Genomic DNA, 20,701 nt, shown 5'->3' on the forward strand with positions numbered 1-20,701 from the left:
GCAGTTCAGAAATTGGTTCAGTCAGGAGTAGTCATTCCAGTTCCTCCTGCACAGAGAGGACAGGGTTTTTACTGCAACCTGTTTTTAGTTCAGAAGCCGAATGGGTCATTTCGGCCCATTCTCAATCTCAAAGTACTGGACAAATACATTTGGGTACCTCTGTTTCACATGGAGACGATACGTTCCATCATTTTGGCCATGGAGCCAGGGGATTATATGGTATCCCTGTATATACAGGATGCTTACCTACATGTTCCTATAGCACTGTCCCATCAATGCTATCTCAGGTTCGCTATCCTCCAGCAGCATTTTCAGTTCCAGGCCCTACCTTTTGGGTTAGCCACAGCTCCCAGAGTATTTACCAAGATTATGGTGGTAATGGCAGGTTATCTCCGCCAGTAGGGGATAAGAATATTTCCATACTTCGACGATCTTTTAATGCTAGCACAGATGCAGGAATTGCTCTTATGTCATCTGCAACATACAATATTGTGTCTGCAGAACCACGGGTGGCTCATAAATTGGGCAAAATCGTCTCTGGTTCTGTCACAACGGATGACTCATTTGGGGGCTGTACTGGATTATTTTACCTCTGAACAAGATATCCAAGGTCCAGTCAAGGATTCAAGACTTGTTACACAGTCAAAAGGTATCCATTCACTCAGCAATGCGCGTGATGGGTTTGATGGTGTCAACGTTCGACATGGTGGAGTATGCACAATTCCACTCGAGGCCTCTGCAGCGTCTGAGTCTTGCCAAATGGAGTGGGTTGCATCAGCCGATAAAAAGGTTTAGAATGGGAGGGTTTTGGATCCTGCACTGACCTAGATTCAGAGTACAAACGTAATCCTGTAAGGGCCAGAGATGGACAATAATTAATGGAAATTCCTATCTGTCCGTATGGCGGTGCGCCCAGAGTCAAAAAAGAAAACAATAATACGTGTACAAAGAGAAAAGTATGACTCTTGTTTGGGCGCACTCTTGTTAAATTATCTAAGTTTTAGTTGATAAATGTAGTGCCCGAAGGTTAGTGATATAGTCTTTGGATTTTGCTCTCTAAAATACGTAAAAACTCAAAATGACAAATTAGACAGAAATAGCCATTGATATGCCTGATGGGAGATGTGTCTTCCAAAGAAATTATAAAATGTTCAGATCTTAATTATGCCTGGATAATTGCATATCGGAAAGTAGCTACATATTATGCTGCCTCCGTCTGCCAAAGATCTGTACAAACGGAGTTTGTATTAATGCAGCCCTAGATTGGGTTAGGTACGTGAGTGGAAGAGCCCACACACTACTAAACAATTCTTTAGGTTTGCAACTGTTATGGAGAGGTAAATTGGGATGAATAAGGTTCAGGAGGTAGTAGGATAAGTATAAGTGGTGATACTGCTGTTGGTGTTGTTTCTTAGGGAAGGGAGTCTTCCTACTTCACCGGGTATTCCCTAGCAGTCGCCTGTTTAGGTACTGACCCAGCCCACCTCCGTTTAGCTTCCAAGATCGGACGAGATTGGGCGTAAGCGTAGGGGTATGGTCGTAGAAAGAACTGACCCTATACCACCAATGAGAGTGCACCGAAACGGAGGATTGGTTCCTCCTCAGAGAAAAGACTGGAGGACTTCGTTGAGAAGAAGAATGACCACAGTCGGGTAAGTGTGAATCTGCTGTCCACGTTAGACTGAAGAGACAGGTCCCTTGAGGGGACACGCTCACCAGAATCGTGGATGAGAGTTCACAGAAGAAAGAAAAGTAGGAAGATATTCGAGGGTAGAGGAGATGTTAAAGAAGCAATTGAATTAAATACATTAGGTCCCTTTCGGTCACCTGGGTTGTTTGAATACTGATGGGTCCCAGTAATTGTGACGGATAACCCAGCAGGTACCAAAATAACGAGAAGATACTCTGTGATAATAACCATGAAGATAATAATATCCTTATAATTGGTACCAATCCACTGAGTAGATACGGCGTTAATTATGCATAGCAGACCCTAGTAGTATTTTACAACCACCGGACTAGTATGATATACCACATACCCTTAGAAATCACTAATAACAGTGGCAAATCAGTAATGTGAGTAACAGGATTATTTGCTGAAAACCTCAATATTTAACTAAAGCGAAAAAATGCTTAATCAAATAAGGCAGATAAAGGTTTGGGTGTCACCTCTTCAACCAGTGGGCAGGCGGGGTGCCCATAGGGAGTGCAGGGCCAAAAGATTGTCCGACCTTATCATAAATCTGTATCACAATGTACCCATATAGGGAGTATACATATATGCAATACAGCCCAGCTGGAGGTACCAGCAAAAGTGGTGACAGAGATTATTTCAGAGGCACAGGAAATATTCAAATAAAGCATAAATACTTAATGAGAAAGGCAATAAATGTCACCCATTCAAAATATCAGACGGGTATCAGTAAGGCATTAAATATCATCCCTTCAAATGTCGGATAGGCAAGGCGCCCACAAGGAAGGTAGGCAGGTGGGGTGCCCGCAGAGAATGCGGGGCCACAAATTGTCCACCCTTATCACTAGTCTGTATCCCAAAGTACCCACATGGGGAGTACACACATATGAAATACAGCTCTGCTGGAAATACCTGCAATTTAGGTGACAGAGATTATTTCAGAGGCACAGAAAGTATTCAAATAAAGCATTAATACTTAATGAAAAAGGCAATAAGTATCACCCCAAAAATGTCAGACATACATCAGTAAGGCATTAGATATCACCCATTTGGATGTCAGACAGGCAAGGTGCCCAGAAGAAAACATACAGCTCTGCTGGAAATACCAGTGATTTAGGTGACAGAGATTGTTTCAAAGGCGCAAAAAGTATTCAAAAAAAAGCATTAATGCTTAATGAAAAAGGCAATAAATATCACCCAAAAAAATATATATATATCAGACATGCATCAGTAAGGCATTAAATATCACCCATTTAGATGTCGGACAGGCAAAGTGCCCAAACGGAAAACGCGTTTCACCCGGTCACGGGCTTGTTCACTTCCATTCCGAGCAGCCACTGTTATTAGTGATTTCTAAGGGTATGTGGTATATCATACTAGTCCGGTGGTTGTAAAATACTACTAGGGTCTGCTATGCATAATTAACGCCGTATCTACTCAGTGGATTGGTACCAATTATAAGGATATTATTATCTTCATGGTTATTATCACAGAGTATCTTCTCGTTATTTTGGTACCTGCTGGGTTATCCGTCACAATTACTGGGACCCATCAGTATTCAAACAACCCAGGTGACCGAAAGGGACCTAATGTATTTAATTCAATTGCTTCTTTAACATCTCCTCTACCCTCGAATATCTTCCTACTTTTCTTTCTTCTGTGAACTCTCATCCACGATTCTGGTGAGCGTGTCCCCTCAAGGGACCTGTCTCTTCAGTCTAACGTGGACAGCAGATTCACACTTACCCGACTGTGGTCATTCTTCTTCTCAACGAAGTCCTCCAGTCTTTTCTCTGAGGAGGAACCAATCCTCCGTTTCGGTGCACTCTCATTGGTGGTATAGGGTCAGTTCTTTCTACGACCATACCCCTACGCTTACGCCCAATCTCGTCCGACCTTGGAAGCTAAACGGAGGTGGGCTGGGTCAGTACCTAGACAGGCGACTGCTAGGGAATACCCGGTGAAGTAGGAAGACTCCCTTCCCTAAGAAACAACACCAACAGCAGTATCACCACTTATACTTATCCTACTACCTCCTGAACCTTATTCATCCCAATTTACCTCTCCATAACAGTGGCAAACCTAAAGAATTGTTTAGTAGTGTATGGGCTCTTCCACTCACGTACCTAACCCAATCTAGGGCTGCATTAATACAAACTCAGTTTGTACAGATCTTTGGCAGACTGAGGCAGCATAATATGTAGCTACTTTCCGATATGCAATTATCCAGGCATAATTAAGATCTGAACATTTTATAATTTCTTTGGAAGACACATCTCCCATCAGGCATATCAATGGCTATTTCTGTCTAATTTGTCATTTTGAGTTTTTACGTATTTTAGACAGCAGAATCCAAAGACTATATCACTAACCTTCGGGCACTTCATTTATCAACTAAAACTTAGATAATTTAACAAGAGTGCGCCCAAACAAGAGTCATACTTTTCTCTTCAGACGATAAAAACACAGACTATGTTTCTTACGATAGATGTAAGATGGTCATTAGCCTGGGGTCTACAGACATCCCATCTGGACAAGGGGAGACCCTTTTGGATATCAGATTGGGAAATTCTGACTGCAGACACCAGTCTCCATTGCTGGAGAGCATTGTCAGGAAGGTTGCGTTTTCAGGGGCGATGGACCAAGGAAGAAGGTTGCCTGCCAATAAATATATTGGAAATTCGGGCCATATACATGGCACTGATTCAGGCAAAGGACATTCTTTGGGGAAAACCAGTCCAGATCCGCTCGGACAATGCGACGGGAGTTGCATACCTCAACCATCAAGGAGGAACTCGTAGCCGAAAAGCGATGAAGGAGGTAAGTCACATACTAAAGTAGACAGAACTTCATCATCCAGCCTTGTCTGCAGTGTTCGTTCCGGGAGTCCTAAACTGGGAATCGGACTTTCTCAGTCGACACGCCATTCAGTCAAGCGAATGGGCTCTACACCCGGAGGTCTTCCAAACTCTAGTAGACAAGTGGGGGTTGCCAGAGATAGAACTCATGGCGTCCCGTCCGAACAATAAAGTGCTCGCATATGGGTCAAGAACAAAGGATCCCAGAGCGATCTTTGTGGATGCCCTGTCAGTGAGATGAGATTTTCATCTGGTTTATGTGTTTCCTCCAATCACCCTATTACCCAGGGTGGTGAGAAAGATAAAGCAAGGAAAAGGTGCCGTGATACTAATAGCTCCGGCTTGGCCCAGAAGACATTGGTACACCGATCTGCAGAGGATGTCGCTGGATGCTCCACTTCTGCTCCCTCTACGCCCAGATCTACTAATGCAGGGTCCTTGTTATCACAGACATCTGAATCGACTGTCTTTGACGGCGTGGCTCTTGAAACCTCTATCCTGAAGTCAAGAGGATTCTCACAACAGGTAATTCAAACTATGCTCAGAGCAAGGAAACCTTACTCAGCTCACATTTATCCCGAATATGGCAAACCTGTGTGGTGCAGTAAACGGAAAATGGACCCTAAATCTTTCAGAGTTTCCAGGGTCTTCGCATTCCTTCAGGCAGGAATGGATAAAGGTTTGAAGGTGGCTTCCTTGAGAGTGCAAGTATCAGCATTGACTGTATGGTTCCAAAAGAAAATTGCCAATTTACAGGATGTGGTACTTTTTTTTCCAGGGAATGCTCCTTTTTTTCCTCCTACAGTGCCTTGGCACTTATGTTTAGTCCTGAAAGCCCTTCAAGTTGCCCCGTTTGAACCACTTAATAAAGTGGATCTTAAATGGTGGACAGCTAAAGTTCTATTTCTACTGGCTATGGCGTCAGGTAGAAGAATATCAGATTTAGGGGCATTAGCATTCCCCATTTCAGATTGTTTTATCCAGATAAAGCAGTTCTCAGAACTAGATCTGGGTATCTTCCGAAGGTGGTATCTAAATTCCACCTTAATGAAGAAATTGTAGTCCCGGCTTTCCAGGTACCGGGCCTTTCTGCGGGAGATGCATCGCTGGACGTGGTCCGTGCATTTAGGATCTACGTGGATCATACCAGTGCCATCAGAAAGACAGATTCTCTCTTCATTCTCTATGGATTTCACAAGAGAGGATGGCCTGCTGATAAGCAGACGCTGGCAAGAAAGCTTTGGATGACTATTTCAGAAGCATGTTCTCAGGCTGATCTCCTTGTTCCGCCTAATGTCTCTGCTCACTTTACTCGTAAGGTAGGTCCATCATGGGCAGCACAACGTGGTGCTTCAGCAGAACAGTAGCCACATGGTCTTCCATTAACACATTCATTAGACATTATGCCTTGGACACCTTTGCTTCTCATGATACTGAATTCGGGCGAAGGATTCTCCTGTCTAATCAGGAGCGTCCACACCACTGAATTGCTATGGAAAATCCCATTGTAATCCTGTGGATAACCTGTGTACCCTGCCGGAGAAATATACGTTATGATAAGAACTTACCGTTGATAACGGTATTTCTCTTAAGTCCACAGGATCCACAGGGATCCCACCCTGTGGCACCTGATTTGAGGATCCTTTTACTCACTAACCTCTTCCTTCTTGTACAGAAGGGTGTGCGTGTGTTCTTATCGCCTGATTAGGGCTATCTATGATGCTCCTGTCTTGAGCTTTGGAATACAACTGATTTGCCTGAGAAAGGAGGTGGGGATATATGGATGGGCCCGTTGCATGCTGGGAATCCGGAAAAGCTTTGACCGATTAGTGCAAATCCGCTGTCGCTTCATCATATCCCATTGTTATCCTGTGGACCATTATCAACGGTAAGTTCTTACCATAGCGTATATTTTTTTCCGATCGCACTCTAGGATTCATTTTGCCTGTTGTATTAAAGCAACCAGTATGTCCCTGAAAAGTGCAAAATCCATGCAAGCTTTTGTTGTTTTTAGGAATTGAACCCATGACCCAAATTACTGTGATGCACTGTATGCCAGTGTGCTAAACAGGGTGACACTGGGCTGGATGCATCTCTTACCTAAATAATATGTTCCTAATTACAAATCTCTATTATTAAATATTATCAGTCTGTTTTCATCGCATTCTTTTACCATTGTTATTTTAAAAACAGATTAATAAAACAGAATGTCAGTGTCTTGCATCACTTTTGTTAAGTGATAATTTGAGTAGCAGGTTTGTTCTCACATAGTTATCATAGTTAATAAAAATAGTCTGGAGTCAAATAACAGACGGGTGTGGTGTTGAAGGTAGACCACACTTAAATCGACAGTGTCTAGGTCGACAACTATTGGTCGACCGTAACTAGGTCGACAGGGTCTCTAGGTCGACATGGTCTAGATCGATAGGTCAAAAGGTCGACATGAGTTTTTTTTAAATCTTTTTTTTTGCGTCGTTTTTCGCCGTACAGTGACCGTGAACCCCAATTAGTGCACCGTGTCCGATCGCCATGCTTCAGGCAAAGTGCCTCGCTGCGCTCAGCACAGGTTGCCGTTCCCAATCGTAGTCCACGTGAGTAGTAAAGTATGAAAAAGTAAAAAAAAAAAAAAAGAGAAAAAAATGTGAAAAACTCATGTCGAGCTTTTGACCTGCAGCACAGTCTCATGTAACTTTGTTCACCTTCACATCTGTAAATATTACATTCTATTTTGTTTCATGGTACTGCAACATGAATTGTATTTATTGTTGGTACTGGAAACATCAGTGTTGTAAAAATGAAAAAATAATATTTATCCTGTTTACTCTTGTATTGTGTGTAACATGCACACAATTTGTGTTTTTAGTATTGGAGATTGTTTAGCCAAAAGTTGAACTTCTGTTTGATAAATGTGAGATTTTCTGCTGGGTGTCTGTGCAAATCTTGTGGTTATTCCTCCAACATCTGTATGCATTGACCTCCCTGAGGCAGTCTGGCATTCCTCCTAGAACAGAATACGCCAAGGGAATCTCTTTACATTTAAATACTTATTTAAAATTACATTACATAGAAATATTTTTCTACTCTTAGCTTGCTATAGACATGTTCCAGCTGTAGTACCTGCTCCAGTGCTAGAACTCTCCTGAGGCTAATCCTCAATATGACATCAGTACTACAGAGCGCACTCTGGTTTGCCCTATACAGGTGCATTATTCATCTCTCCCAATATCTCTTAGATAAGACATCTGGATAAGAAATAGAACATCACGGCGGCTTCCAAATAGGGATGACCTTTTTTCATGTTGAGTGTCATTTGTATATCAGCTGCAGACGCACAACACGCTTACACATCTGTATGAAGTTACCTGTCTTCTGGTTAGGTATTATTTAACTCGCTGGTTCCCAAACTGGATGCCACGGGGCACCTGCATGGGTGGCACAGGTTGGTGGTTCATGACCAAATCTAATTATTTATGGTCATTGTAGTAGGCAAAAGTAATATTAATTATTATTATTACTTTAAAAAAAAATAGCTGATTTTCTCAATAAGAAAAGTTTGAGATTCAAGAAAGTTTGGAAACCACTGATTAAAGTAATAAAATATTAGTGTGTACACTGTGATGGCAGTACCTTCTCGCTGTGCTCTTGAGACCACAGAAGCGATGTCTGTGGTCAAATCATAAACCGTGTTATATCTGCTAGCTTTCAGGCATTGACTCTGACTGATCACATGAAATTTGTGCCACAGGATTTACAGCCCAAAAACATATTGCCCCAAGGCTGGATAACTTCCTGGTTCCCATGTCTGAAACCTCTCCTAATGACCTGAGCATACCCCTTCTCTGTGCTTTCTCTTGTCACCTTCATACTGGCTATCCATTACATGTGCTGGGAAGGATTAGACCAGATAACGCCCAGTTTATCATTCTAAAATACTGTACTGATACAGTGTGCAGAGCGGCATTGTGCTAGTATGGAACACAGAAAATGTTTTCTCTGTAGTGTAGGGATGGCCATCGACAATCGATGTTTGCATAACAGCAATGGTTGACAGCTGATTTCATATGGTTTGCCATCGATGTGAGACCCAATAAGATTATGTAGAATGCGAGTAGTCCATTGAATATTCTGATTGGGGCACTGACCGGCAGTGTGAGTGTGTGATGATTGTATGAATGAATGCCAACAGCACAGTACCACACCTGTAAAAATGTGTGCAAGATAAAGAAATTGTTCTTATAAAGCTGGCATCTATCTTGGCTGTAAAGTTTGTAGAAATGGGGCAGTTTAGGCATTATAGTAGAAGGAAGAGGCATAACTGTAGAACTGCTTTTCTGAAGAATTGCCTGTGTAAGCATCTGTACATTGTAGTTAGGCTCTCTGGTCCTAACTGTGTAACGCCTATTAAGACAAACATTTACTTGACTTTAGTACCAGATGAAACGGTACTTGTCCTGTCTCCATAAAATAATGAAGCCATATCCAGCTTAAAGCAATACTGAACAAAATACCGCCAGTGGGACAAGCATCCGAGCGATTGGGGGCATCATCTGCCACTTGTGTGTGACATTTAGTATTTTGGTTAAGTACTGTATATGTTATACCCCTTTTCCACTACCTCAAAAAACACGGCTATATGCACGGGGGCGCGCATTTACCCGTGTTTTTTGCTAGTGGAAACGGCTCCCTCAGGAATAACCCGGATCAAGTGACCCGGGAATCCTACCTGGGTAGCACATGGGAATGATCCGGGTAAGGTGTAGTGTAAACGGAAGCCGTGTCGATGCGACACGGCTCCCGTTTACACTGTATGGAAGGGCGGCGCTGGGAGAACATGTGATCTCCCAGTGCCGCCCCTGCCGCATCACCAACCCGGCAATATGCCGGAATGGTGGCTGCTGATGGGAAAGGGGCCGATGCGGGTCGCAGCCGGGTAGCACCCGTGTCAGGCTCCCGGCTGCGACCCACATCGTAGATGGAAAAGGGGTATTAGTGATGATCTTGCATGCCAGTATACATGTCTCCACCCATCATTTTATTCCTGGAATTTGTTCTGGGAGGCGCAAAACCTGTTTATATGTATCATTTCTTGCTGAAACACTTAATGACATCCGCACCCTCACATACTATATTTACAGTACCATTGTCTGAATCGGGGACAGGCAACCTGTGGCACTCCAGCTGAAGTGGAACTACAGATCCCAACATGCTGAGTAACAGTTTTCGCATACCCTAACAGCAAAATTGTCAGGGCATGTTAGGATTTGTAGTTCTACAACAACTGGAGTGCCACAAGTTGCCTGCTTCTGATCCGTATGATGTTGCATTTGTGCCCCATTGTTGTCTCTTGTATTGATACATGATGGACATGAGCTGAAAGATGACAGAGTCCATGTACTCTGTGTACCGCCTCTTCCGGTTCAGGTCTAGGTTTAAATGGCTTGAATTTGAGTTGTAAGTTCACAACAGCCTAATTCTTTGCGCTTTATTGTCAAGAGATTAGTCACCTCAAGTAAGTTCTGCTCACAGAAGATTATTTTGGAGGCGTGAATTCAGACTGTAAAGGCCGGTACTCACCAGCCGATGCGGGAGAGATGTGTGCTGAGTACAGCGCGATGTGTGCTGAGCGTGCGGGGGGGGGCGCTCATTTCACCCAGCGGGTGAAACGAGCGACCTGCTAGATTGGCCTGCACGGCAGGCCAATCTAGCACCAGCTATTGCGTTGCTCTGTGGTGTGCATCGCTATCGCTGTGGGGCTACACATGGAGCGATCCTGCTTAAAATCTAAGCAATCTAGTCAGATTGCTTAGATTTTAAGCAGCGATCGCTCCGTGAGTAGCCCCCTTAACACTTCAGAGTGGCCAGTCTTTGTAATAGTGTCATCCATGTGCGTGTGCAATACCTGTCCTCTGTTTTCCAGCACTAGATGACCCTGCAGTGGTGATTGTGCCAAGTATTAATTGTATAACTGCAGCTTATCATTGGGAATGATTGAGGCCCAGATTTATCAAGCCTCGGAGAATAATAAATTGCACGGTGATAAGGTACCAACCAATCAGCTCCTAACTGCCATGTTACAGGCTGTGTTTTAAAAATGACAGGAGCTGATTGGTTAATACTTTATCACTGTGCTATTTATCACTCTCCAAGGATTGATAAATCTGGGCCTGAGTGCTTTGTGCTCTCACCATGTACAATTACTAGGAATTGCATTGTCTTGTAAGAGAATGTATAGTGACTTTGACTGTAAATGAAATGACTGTACAGTATGTGACATGCATACGTTCCTTAAAAATCTGATCAACATAAATATTTAAAACCTAATACTTCACAATCTTGTGGCCATACATTTCTCTCTGGTGAGACTGTATCAATGATCTTTATTTTAAAGTTCAACAGAAATTTGGTGCACAGGGCACAAGTAAGTCAAGTTGGAGAGTGGTCGCAATGAGAGCTCTGCTAGAGGTGGTAAAATTACTAGTTGTATATCTGCACGTTGAACACAATACCCTCTTTTATTGACAAATTATGTATGTCAGAAATGCAGAAGCCACCTCTGAGTTCCGAGTCCCTGTGATAAAATTCTTAATGGCTAAAGGGACCTCCAATAGATATGTATCATGGGAGTCCTATATAGGTTAGACTGCTGTGTGGTGCAGAGTAAGCGCTCATTATCTAATGTTACATTATGTGATGCAACCACTTTTATAAACATGCCATTTACGGGAGCTAAGGTGGATCCATATTGTCTGGGAATTTGTCAATATGAATATGCCAATGTATTGTGATTATAAAAAAATAGTTTTTACATTTGCATAAATTGTACCTCATTCACATAAAAGAAAACCAATAAACCATATAGGTGGTATCCTATTAGCTGCGGTAATTTGCTGTGGCCAATTATCGCCCCTGGGGCTAACCAATTAGCCCACGGTGCTGACACTTATCGGGGATTTGGTTTCGCCTGCCTATGGAAAGGTGAAACCAAATCCGTGATAAGCATGCATTTTTATTTTGCCATTCGTGCCCAGGAAAATACATAGGTTCATGACTTTTCGCGTATCCTACTGTATGGGTTTTTCTTTTTTTGGGCAGAAAAAATGGGGGCGAGTTGGATAGCCCGAAAACAAAAATTGTCAAAAATCTCAGGAAAAAAAATTTGGTCTAATTTAGTTACTGCCCAATGTAGTTTTTCTGTTACTTACAACATTATAGGGCAGTGTAGTTAACTTAATATTTCAATGTATGTATTTACTGTCTATCGAGATGGATATATATATATATATATATATATATATATCCTTTTGTAGAGGTGCATTTCTTGCTTTACTTTTAAAGTAGTCATTGATATTAGAAATGTACTTGTCGTCTGATTTTAGGTGATGGTAGTTATTATGGTCTGCTGAATGCAGCCATTAGAGACCATCTCTGACATTGGCTTTTCGTATGTAAAAGGAAAATGTGCCATGTATGGCTCCTGTATAATTTTGTATCTCTGAGCTCTGCTGTAAAAGCTTACTGCAACAAAGTGGGCCAGTCTGTTTCTGAATGTAATAACAGGAACAGGAGATCTGATTACTGGGGCTCTGTGAAAGGTACATTAGGGAGCCTGTCATGTAAATGTACATTGTATATGGTCATTGATTAAAGATGTAATATTGCTTTAAATGAGTTTTGCTTCCAGCAGGAAATGTTTACAGTAATATATGTATAGTTGTATATAATTATAAATAATAGATTTTCCACCTTACTGTGATTATTTCTATGATAGTATTGTGTCCTTTTTTTACGGAAATGCTGCGTTCCAATGTTTCTTTGACTCTTTCTACTTTACCTGTGCCCTTTAGACATATTTGTAGCTTTTATAGTTTAGTCATTCGCATTTTCAGTGACTGCAGTAAGAATGATCACACTTGGAGGCAATAGATATGGGCCACCTATTGAGGAAAACAAAACAATTTCCAAAGTGCAGCGGAATGTGCTGTGCTATATAAGAAACTGTTAATAAATAATAATAAATACATTTGGAAATGAGAGTATAGCATGGTAGTACAGTGGTTGGTATCACAAACTCACAATATTGGGGATATTAGTTTGAGTCCCAACCAGGACCCCATGTATATGTAGTATGTATGTTTTTCCTGTTAGCGTGGGTTTCTTCTGGCTGCTCTGGTTTCATCGAAACCCCCCCCTTCCCAAAAAAAAAAAAAATAAAGCCCCAAAATTGGTGGGTGAATTAACTACTGACTACATTTGTCCTCAGTGTGTGTGTTGGGGAATTGACACTATATATTCCAGTGGGGCTGAGACTGATGTTACAAACCAGTTTTTTGTGTTCACTGGTGGCGCTATCTAAAATAAACAATACATTTCTAATTTGCATATTTTTACACTGTCTCTTTGGTGCAGAAAGTGTTTATCTGTTTTTTATTTTTTTTTATTTTAATTTCACCTTAACTTATTAAGAAAGCCGTTTGAAAAAGCGGTCAGTGATGTTACCATGTAAACCAGGCCATACAATGGAGATCAATGAATAGTTAGATCCTACACTGGGCATATTCCATATAGGTGAATGCCTAGGGAGCCATTGCTGCAGGAGGAGCCGCCAGCACACGTGACGTCACCGTATCAGTGTTACAGTCAGTGCATTTTTCAGCATTTTCAGAATGCTGCTAAAGCACAGAATAAGGCGTTGCTGCTCGGAGAAGTGTCAGCTGCTGCAGTTCCTCCGCAGTCACGTCGCCACGTCAACACCAGCCGCTAGCAGATGATGTGACCCAACAACGTGACACACATATACTGTATGTACAATATCCGGTTAAACCATTGCTTTATACGCTACCAAAGATGCACAAACAATTGGTTAACCCTCCGGGTAGTCCCATAATAGCGGCCAGGGGTTCATTATACCAACCCATTTCCATCTATTTGGATGCATTGCTACAGCCTTGTGTGCAGGCCAAACCGACGTTCTTGAAGGACACCACTAGTCTTCTTGTGGCTCTACGGCAGCTTCCGCCTCTGACTGAAACATGTCTACTATGTGCGGTGGATGTGAGTAGCCTGTATACCTGCATACCCCATGAGGCAGGTATACAGGCTACCAAAGAATTGATTGTGGATAACCCCATTTATAAGGGTCCACCTGTTGAATTTTTTTCTAAACCTTTTAAGATTGGTGTTGACGAGAAATTTCTTCTCCCACAATGACCATGACTACCTGCAGTTGTCAGGATGTGCGATGGGGTCCAATGTGGCCCCATCGTACGCGAATGCATTTATGTTTGTCATCGAGGAACGTCTATTTTTTGCCAACAGAGACATTGCTGACAGAGTAGAGGCATATTTTAGATATATTGACGATCTATTAATTCTGTGGGAGGGGCCGGAAGGTGACTTTGTCCATCTGATTGAAACACATAATACATTGATGCCAAGACTGTTCATTTTCTTGATGTGTGTCTCACTAAGACTAATGGTAGATTGTCTCCATCACGGTTTACCAAGCCTACAGATAGTAATAACCTGTTACAGGCAACCAGTGCACATCAGGTACCCCTAAAGAATGCTTTGCCCTCCTCTCAATTTCTGAGGGCTCTTTGTATTTGTGGTGACAGAGAAGTGGGTATTCGCCAGTTGGAGACTGTTTAGTAAATTTCTGCAGAGAGGGTACAAAGAGGCTGATTTGATTAAGGCTAGAAATAAGGCTCTAGCAATACCGACAGAACTACTCCTTGTACCCAAAGTTAAGAAGAACAGTACCAACGGTCATGTATGGGTTAGTAAACATACACACATGAGTACTCATGCTGACAAAGAATTGGGGGTCCTGCATGATGTGTTACAGATGTGGTAAGAACCTTAAAGATAACTTGGTACGCAATGATGAGTCCCAACTAGGGAAGAAACAAGGTAGCACCTTCCTCCGTAAACCTAAAAACGGTTGTTACAAATGTTCCAACTGCACGACCTGTAGCTATTTACAGACAGGACCCTCCTTTCATCACCCATGTGCAGGGGTTAAATTCAATATAAGGTATTGGCTTACTTGTACCAGTTGCTTTCTAGTTTGTTATAACTTGTCCTTGCTCAAAAATTTATGTCGGCAAGACTGAGGTTACCTTCAGTGAAAGGATGGCACAACATCGCACTGCCGTTCGGGCAGCCAATAGCACAGGTTCAAGTATTCAACCTGTGGCACGCCATTTTGTTGAGGCTAAGCACAATCTTTCCGTTACAGGATTATAGACCATGTACCCCCCCCCTTCCCCCCTGCTAGGGGTGGTGATAGATCTACCAGCCTATTAAAGAGGGAGGCGGAGTGGATCTTACGGCTTGACTCCCTGACTCCTAGGGAGTTAAATGAAAATATTGGAATGCAGGTTTTTCTATAATGTGGGATGTACTATATGGTGGATGGGGTAAACAGTGAAACATTGTTTTTGGCCTGTTTATGTAGGGTCTCTTTCCATTTGTGAAGTTCCAGGTGATCGTATATATGCACGATTGGATTATATTCATCTTTTCGTGTTAAAACATGCTGTTTATTATATATTTATATATGTATATACCTGGGTATGACTATTACTTGTCCATTAGCTTGTATTTTGTTGTTTGTTTTTAATCTTTAATGTCTGTTTGTTATTACACTGGTTTTAAACTATTGGTTTTTTTATAACTATGGTTACGGGGTTTCTCTTCCTGTCCTGCTTTGTAATTGCACAAGAAATGGGGGGCTGTCTTGTGGGGTTAATTGGTATTGTGGGTATATAAAACCTGTGTATGTTTCTATTGCATTTAATTGTCTTGATACAAGTGCAAGGAAGCACTGAAATGTTGCCTAACAAGCTGCTGTTTGAGTCTCCTTATTTATTCCTGAGTGCCGCCATTGGAGGTTGTACTACATGTAGCCCATGGCTATTAGTGAGGAAGGCACCGGGTACAGTTTCTTGTGGTTTCCATTGAGTGCCGGAGTTTGTGTTTATATATATATATATACAGTTTCATATATATCTCGGCAATTTCAAGGACTGCAGCTAAAATGTTGCCTAGGGCACCAAATTGGTTTGGTTAAGCTTTGTGATTAGTGCGTGTGCTGCTGATATAAACTGTGAGACGCAAATGTGAACCAGAGTTGAAGCAACCAGTCATAAATAAGCTTGGTAGTTCTGTACTAAGTAATGGCGCTGATCACCAAGAAGGGCACTTATTCATTTTGAAGAGCACATCTTACTAGTGTGGAGTGGCACACCTCCATTTCCATCACTCTGGGGGCATGCCCGGCATTTCACCAATCTACATGTCCCAACAATGGACCTCAAACCATCCCATATGCCCCATCAATGCCTCTCAAATCACCCCACATGCCCCCTTCAAAGAGTTATATACCTGCAGGAGGAATAATCACAAATCAGTTAGTCCCGATCAAGATGAGCTGGTATGATAATGGCTTTTCTTTTTTGGCATCTCCTGGTTTCTGGAGACAGGAGGATTCCCTATCTGTCCACTGTAGCTGTCCACAAAGCCCTTCCACTCAGCCTTTTCAAGTCGACACAAAGATGAGCTAGTTATAGCCACACCTCAGTGGCTTAGAAGCATAACCAGCCCTATGGTCTGTCTCCAGATGCTTAAGCATCTAATTACGAACAGACTTCAGGTGGAGGAAGAGTATACTCGGCGTGGCAGACTGAGTGAGAGGGACCAAGTTCACCGCAGGCGGGGCCCAGTAGGCACACTGATGGTGAGCGGATGGTCAGCAGCACATGCATTTTAACAGATTTAAAATCAGATTGGGCGTGGCTCCCTGCTAAAATGGCCTAGCGATAATGCTATAGGTAGCCTGTATGTGGCCAGTATAACAAGATAGATGACAGAGTAAGGACTGGTCCTTTTTTTTTTTTTTTTTTTTTTGTGTTCCACTTTTATTTTCATTTATTACATTGCGTGTTTAGCATTGGGACTATGTATAAATTAGCACCATGTTGTGCTTGCAGCGTACAGAAACAGATGCAGTAATCCTTGTGTGGTAAGATTACATTATTTGTTCAGAAAATCTATTGACAAATGGATGATTTGTTTGAATTTTAATTCTTAATTAGGAGCCAGATCAGTTTCTATTGTCTGGCCTGTTGAAGCACAGCTCTGCTTTCTGTATGTAAGACATCCTATATGTTACTACCTATTTAAAAAGAAATAAAACTCCTTTGGCTTGTGTGTGGGTTTTTTTGTGCATTATATTTTTAGTGTCTACGTATGGAGTTTAAAAAAGGTTTCCCAGGTGTAGACTTGTTAAACTGAATCCACTGACAGTCTAGAATAGATGTTTCTTGCTTTGGCAATAAATAATGGATATGAGAGCCAAATACTGTAAGTTTGTCATTGAGCTTTATCTATAAGATGTATTGGTTATATTAAATGACAACTTCTATCACAACTTAAAATTCTATTTTTGAGTGATATTTCCTATATGAAACATATAAGAATATACTTACATGAGCTCCAGCTAATCTGTTATCCCTTTGCTTTTTCTAAATGTCTAACTTTTTGTACATGTGATGTCTATTTGGGAGCACACTACTGATAGGAACATTGCTGCATCCTGTCAGATATCAGAAGATAGCTCTTGATAGACTGGAACACCAGGCATGTTACATTCTGTTTTAATCTATAAAATTCTCTCAAAAACCTGCACCTTACAGTAAAACGGTAGTGGTAGACATTTTGTAGGATGAACTGATGATGATCCTTGTGCATTGATATCTGGGCATTTTGTATTAATTAAGTAGTGTGACCACTTTACCCCTTTTACTTGGGATGCTCATGGATTACACAGGTTCTCTGGCTGATTAAAACCAGCTGAAATGTAGGCTTGAAGTCAGCCAGCCACAGAACCTGTGTAATACATGAGCGTCCCAGGTAAAAGGGATAATATGGTAACTCTAAATTAAGGGAACATGTTGCTCCACTCTACTCCCCTGCCTTTCTGTGGTATCTTTTCTTTTTGTTAAGCAGTAAAAATGAGTGTGGCAACTCTGTCACTTCATATTTTCTCTTACGTCCTAGAGGATGCTGGGGTCCATATTAGTACCATGGGGTATAGACGCGTCCACTAGGAGCCACTGGCACTTTAAGTGTTTAATAGTGTGGGCTGGCTCCTCCCTCTATGCCCCTCCTACCAGACTCCATTTAGAAAATGTGCCCGGTGGAGCCGGTCACAGCTTGGGGAGCTCCTTAGGAGTTCACTACCGCAGCACGGCCGCCACCCCCTAACAGAGGGTAGCAAGGAGAGTGGGGCCTGATTGACAGGCAGAGGCAATCATATTTTCTGAGGCCCCCCACAAAAAAGGCGGGCGCATGCGCAGTAGGGCCTGCTGCGCATGCGCCCACGGCCCCTCAGCAAAAATTCCGTACGAATCGCTACTTGCGATTCATACTGAATTTGCCCCTCTACTCGTAAAGTGGGTTCTTCCTGGGCGGCTTCCCTAGGTGTCTCGGCTTTACAACTTTGCCGAGCGGCTACTTGGTCAGGATCGAACACGTTTGCTAAGTTCTACAAGTTTGATACTTTGGTCTCTGAGGACCTAAAGTTTGTTCAATTGGTTATGCAGGAGCCTCCGCGTTCTCCTTCCCTTACTGGGAGCTTTGGTACTTTCCCATGGCAGTAATGTGGACCCCAGCATCCTCTAGGATGTAAGAGAAAATAGGATTTTATTTACCTACCGGTAAATCCTTTTCTCGTAGTCTGCATTGTTACTTGGTTAAGTACTGCATTGTTACTTGGTTAAGTACTGTTGTTCAGCTGTTGCTGACTTGTTTCAAGCTGGTTAGCTTGGTTTTCTGTTAAGTGTGAGCTGGTGTGAATCTCACCACTATCTGTGTATTTCCTTCTCTCGAAGTATGTCCGTCTCCTCAGACACAATTTCTAGACTGAGTCTGGTAGGAGGGGCATAGAGAGAGGAGCCAGCCCACACTATTAAACTCTTAAAGTGCCCATGGCTCCCAAGGGACCCGTCTATACCCCATGGTACTAAATGTAATCCCAGCATCCTCTACGGACTACGAGAAAAGGATTTACCGGTAGGTAATTAAAATCCTATTTATACACTTATACTTGAGATGCAATTCTTCTTATGCTGGGTACACACTTATAGATATACAATATCTGCAGATATATCTATAGACAGACCTAGTAGTGTGTTGTGCATACACACTGCCTGATCCGTCGGGACGGACGTCACAAACTTGGTGGGCATTTTCATGCACCCGCTCAGTTGTGCTGTCAATCAGCGCCGGCTTTTGCAGGGAGTTTACGGGCGGTCGGCTGACCACCCGTACACACACAATGATGCACCAACATCTGTAGGTATATTGGTCATCATGTGTGCTGCAGGGCCGTCGCGATATGTCTGTGAATGACGGTGTTCAGACATATCTTTGGTACACACTGGTTGACGGGCCAGCGATATATCAGCCATTCAATAGAATGCCCGATATATTGGCCAGTGTGTACCCAGCATTACAAGTGAAAGTCCTCAGGAAATGCAAATTAATGCGCACACACTGTTACAATCTGCCATGAGATTTGGATCTTCATCTATTGAAACCATCTGCTGAAACATTTGTGACTGCATATGCAGCAGTTGTATTGGCAGAATGACTAATGGTGCATACACACTTACAGGTATGTCCGACATTGGGGGGTAATTCAGAGTTGATCGCAGTAGCAAATTTGTGCAGTGCAGGTGGGGCAGATATAACATTTGCAGAGAGAGTTATGGTGTGTACACACGGTGAGATTGTTTCTTTCAGTTTTGACTATATAGTCAAAATCACAAGAAAAGTTAGTGCAAATCGCAAGGTGTTATGCCACATGCGATCCCGATTCGATCCCGATGCGCGGCCCCGCCAGGTCGGTATCGCAAGAAAAGCTAGACTGTGCAGGAAAGTCAATCCTTGCTAGATCGGTGTACTATCTAGTTCATTTCACATGTCTATTAAATCTCACATAAGACAAAATCGTAAGCACACATATCTCAAGAAAAGTTAGTCAAAATCGGTGGTGCTGGGCTCCGGGGAGTTCAGGGGAAATCGCAAAGTGAAAATCGGGCATAGCAAGGATCTCACCATGGTGGTCATTCCGAGTTGTTCGCTCTGTAATTTTTTTCGCATCGCAGCGATTTTCCGCTAATTGCGCATGCGCAATGTTCGCACTGCGACAAGTAAATTTGCTATGCAGTTAGGAATTTTACTCACGGCATTACAAGGTTTTTTCTTCGTTCTGGTGATCGTAATGTGATTGACAGGAAGTGGGTGTTTCTGGGCGGAAACTGGCCGTTTTATGGGTGTGTGTGAAAAAACGCTGCAGTTTCTGGGAAAAACGCGGGAGTGTCTGAAGAAACGGGGGAGTGTCTGGGCGAAAGCAGGGAGTGTTTGTGACCTCAAACCAGGAACGAAACTGACTGAACTGATCGCAGTTGCCGAGTAAGTATCGAGCTACTCAGAAACTGCTAAGAAGTGTCTATTCGCAATTCTGCTAATCTTTCGTTCGCAATTTTACTATGCTAAGATTCACTCCCAGAGGGCGGCGGCTTAGCGTGTGCAAAGCTGCTAAAAGCAGCTTGCGAGCGAACAACTCGGAATGAGGGCCCTTGTGTACACACCATAAGATTTGGGTGGGTTATTTTGTTTCTGTGCAGGGTAAATACTGACTGCTTTATTTTTACACTGCAATTTAGATTTCAGTTTGAACACACCCCACCCAAATCTAACTCTCTCTGCACATGTTATATCTGTCGCCCCCTGCAGTGCACATGGTTTTGCCCAACTGCTAACAAATTTGCTGCTGCGATCAACTCTGATTGTACCATTGTATCTGATGAATATTGGGTCACCCGTAAAACCAGATCTTCAGAAGAGATCAGTTTTGTTCTGATAAAACATGATCTTAGTTGCGTATAAGCTATATATATCTTGCAAACGGGTCAGGAATCTGTAGAGCTGTCTGATTAGTATAGGTGTGTACCTAGATTTACTGAATGCTGTTCCATTGTATCTAAAGACTTGATTGTCAGACCTTCACAATATTAATTATGTTTGTAAACCATGTATACTGTGGGTTTATAGTAAACAAAGTAAATTCAAATGTAATTTTATC

At 42.4% G+C, this 20,701-nt stretch overlaps 1 protein-coding gene and 2 pseudogenes across 7 annotated transcripts in view; 2 read left to right on the forward strand and 1 right to left on the reverse strand.

Annotated features, from left to right (window-relative positions):
- The window catches only part of PRKCZ (protein kinase C zeta), a 646,661-nt gene that overhangs the window by 290,421 nt on the left and 335,539 nt on the right, over positions 1-20,701 (forward strand). The gene's annotated exons all lie outside the window — the stretch shown is intronic.
- On the reverse strand, positions 1,427-1,545 carry LOC134967163 (5S ribosomal RNA; annotated as a pseudogene).
- LOC134967149 (5S ribosomal RNA) lies at positions 3,547-3,665 on the forward strand (annotated as a pseudogene).

This window comes from Pseudophryne corroboree, chromosome 10, assembly GCF_028390025.1.
Source record: "Pseudophryne corroboree isolate aPseCor3 chromosome 10, aPseCor3.hap2, whole genome shotgun sequence".
In the NCBI taxonomy this organism is placed as follows: Eukaryota; Metazoa; Chordata; class Amphibia; order Anura; family Myobatrachidae; genus Pseudophryne; species Pseudophryne corroboree.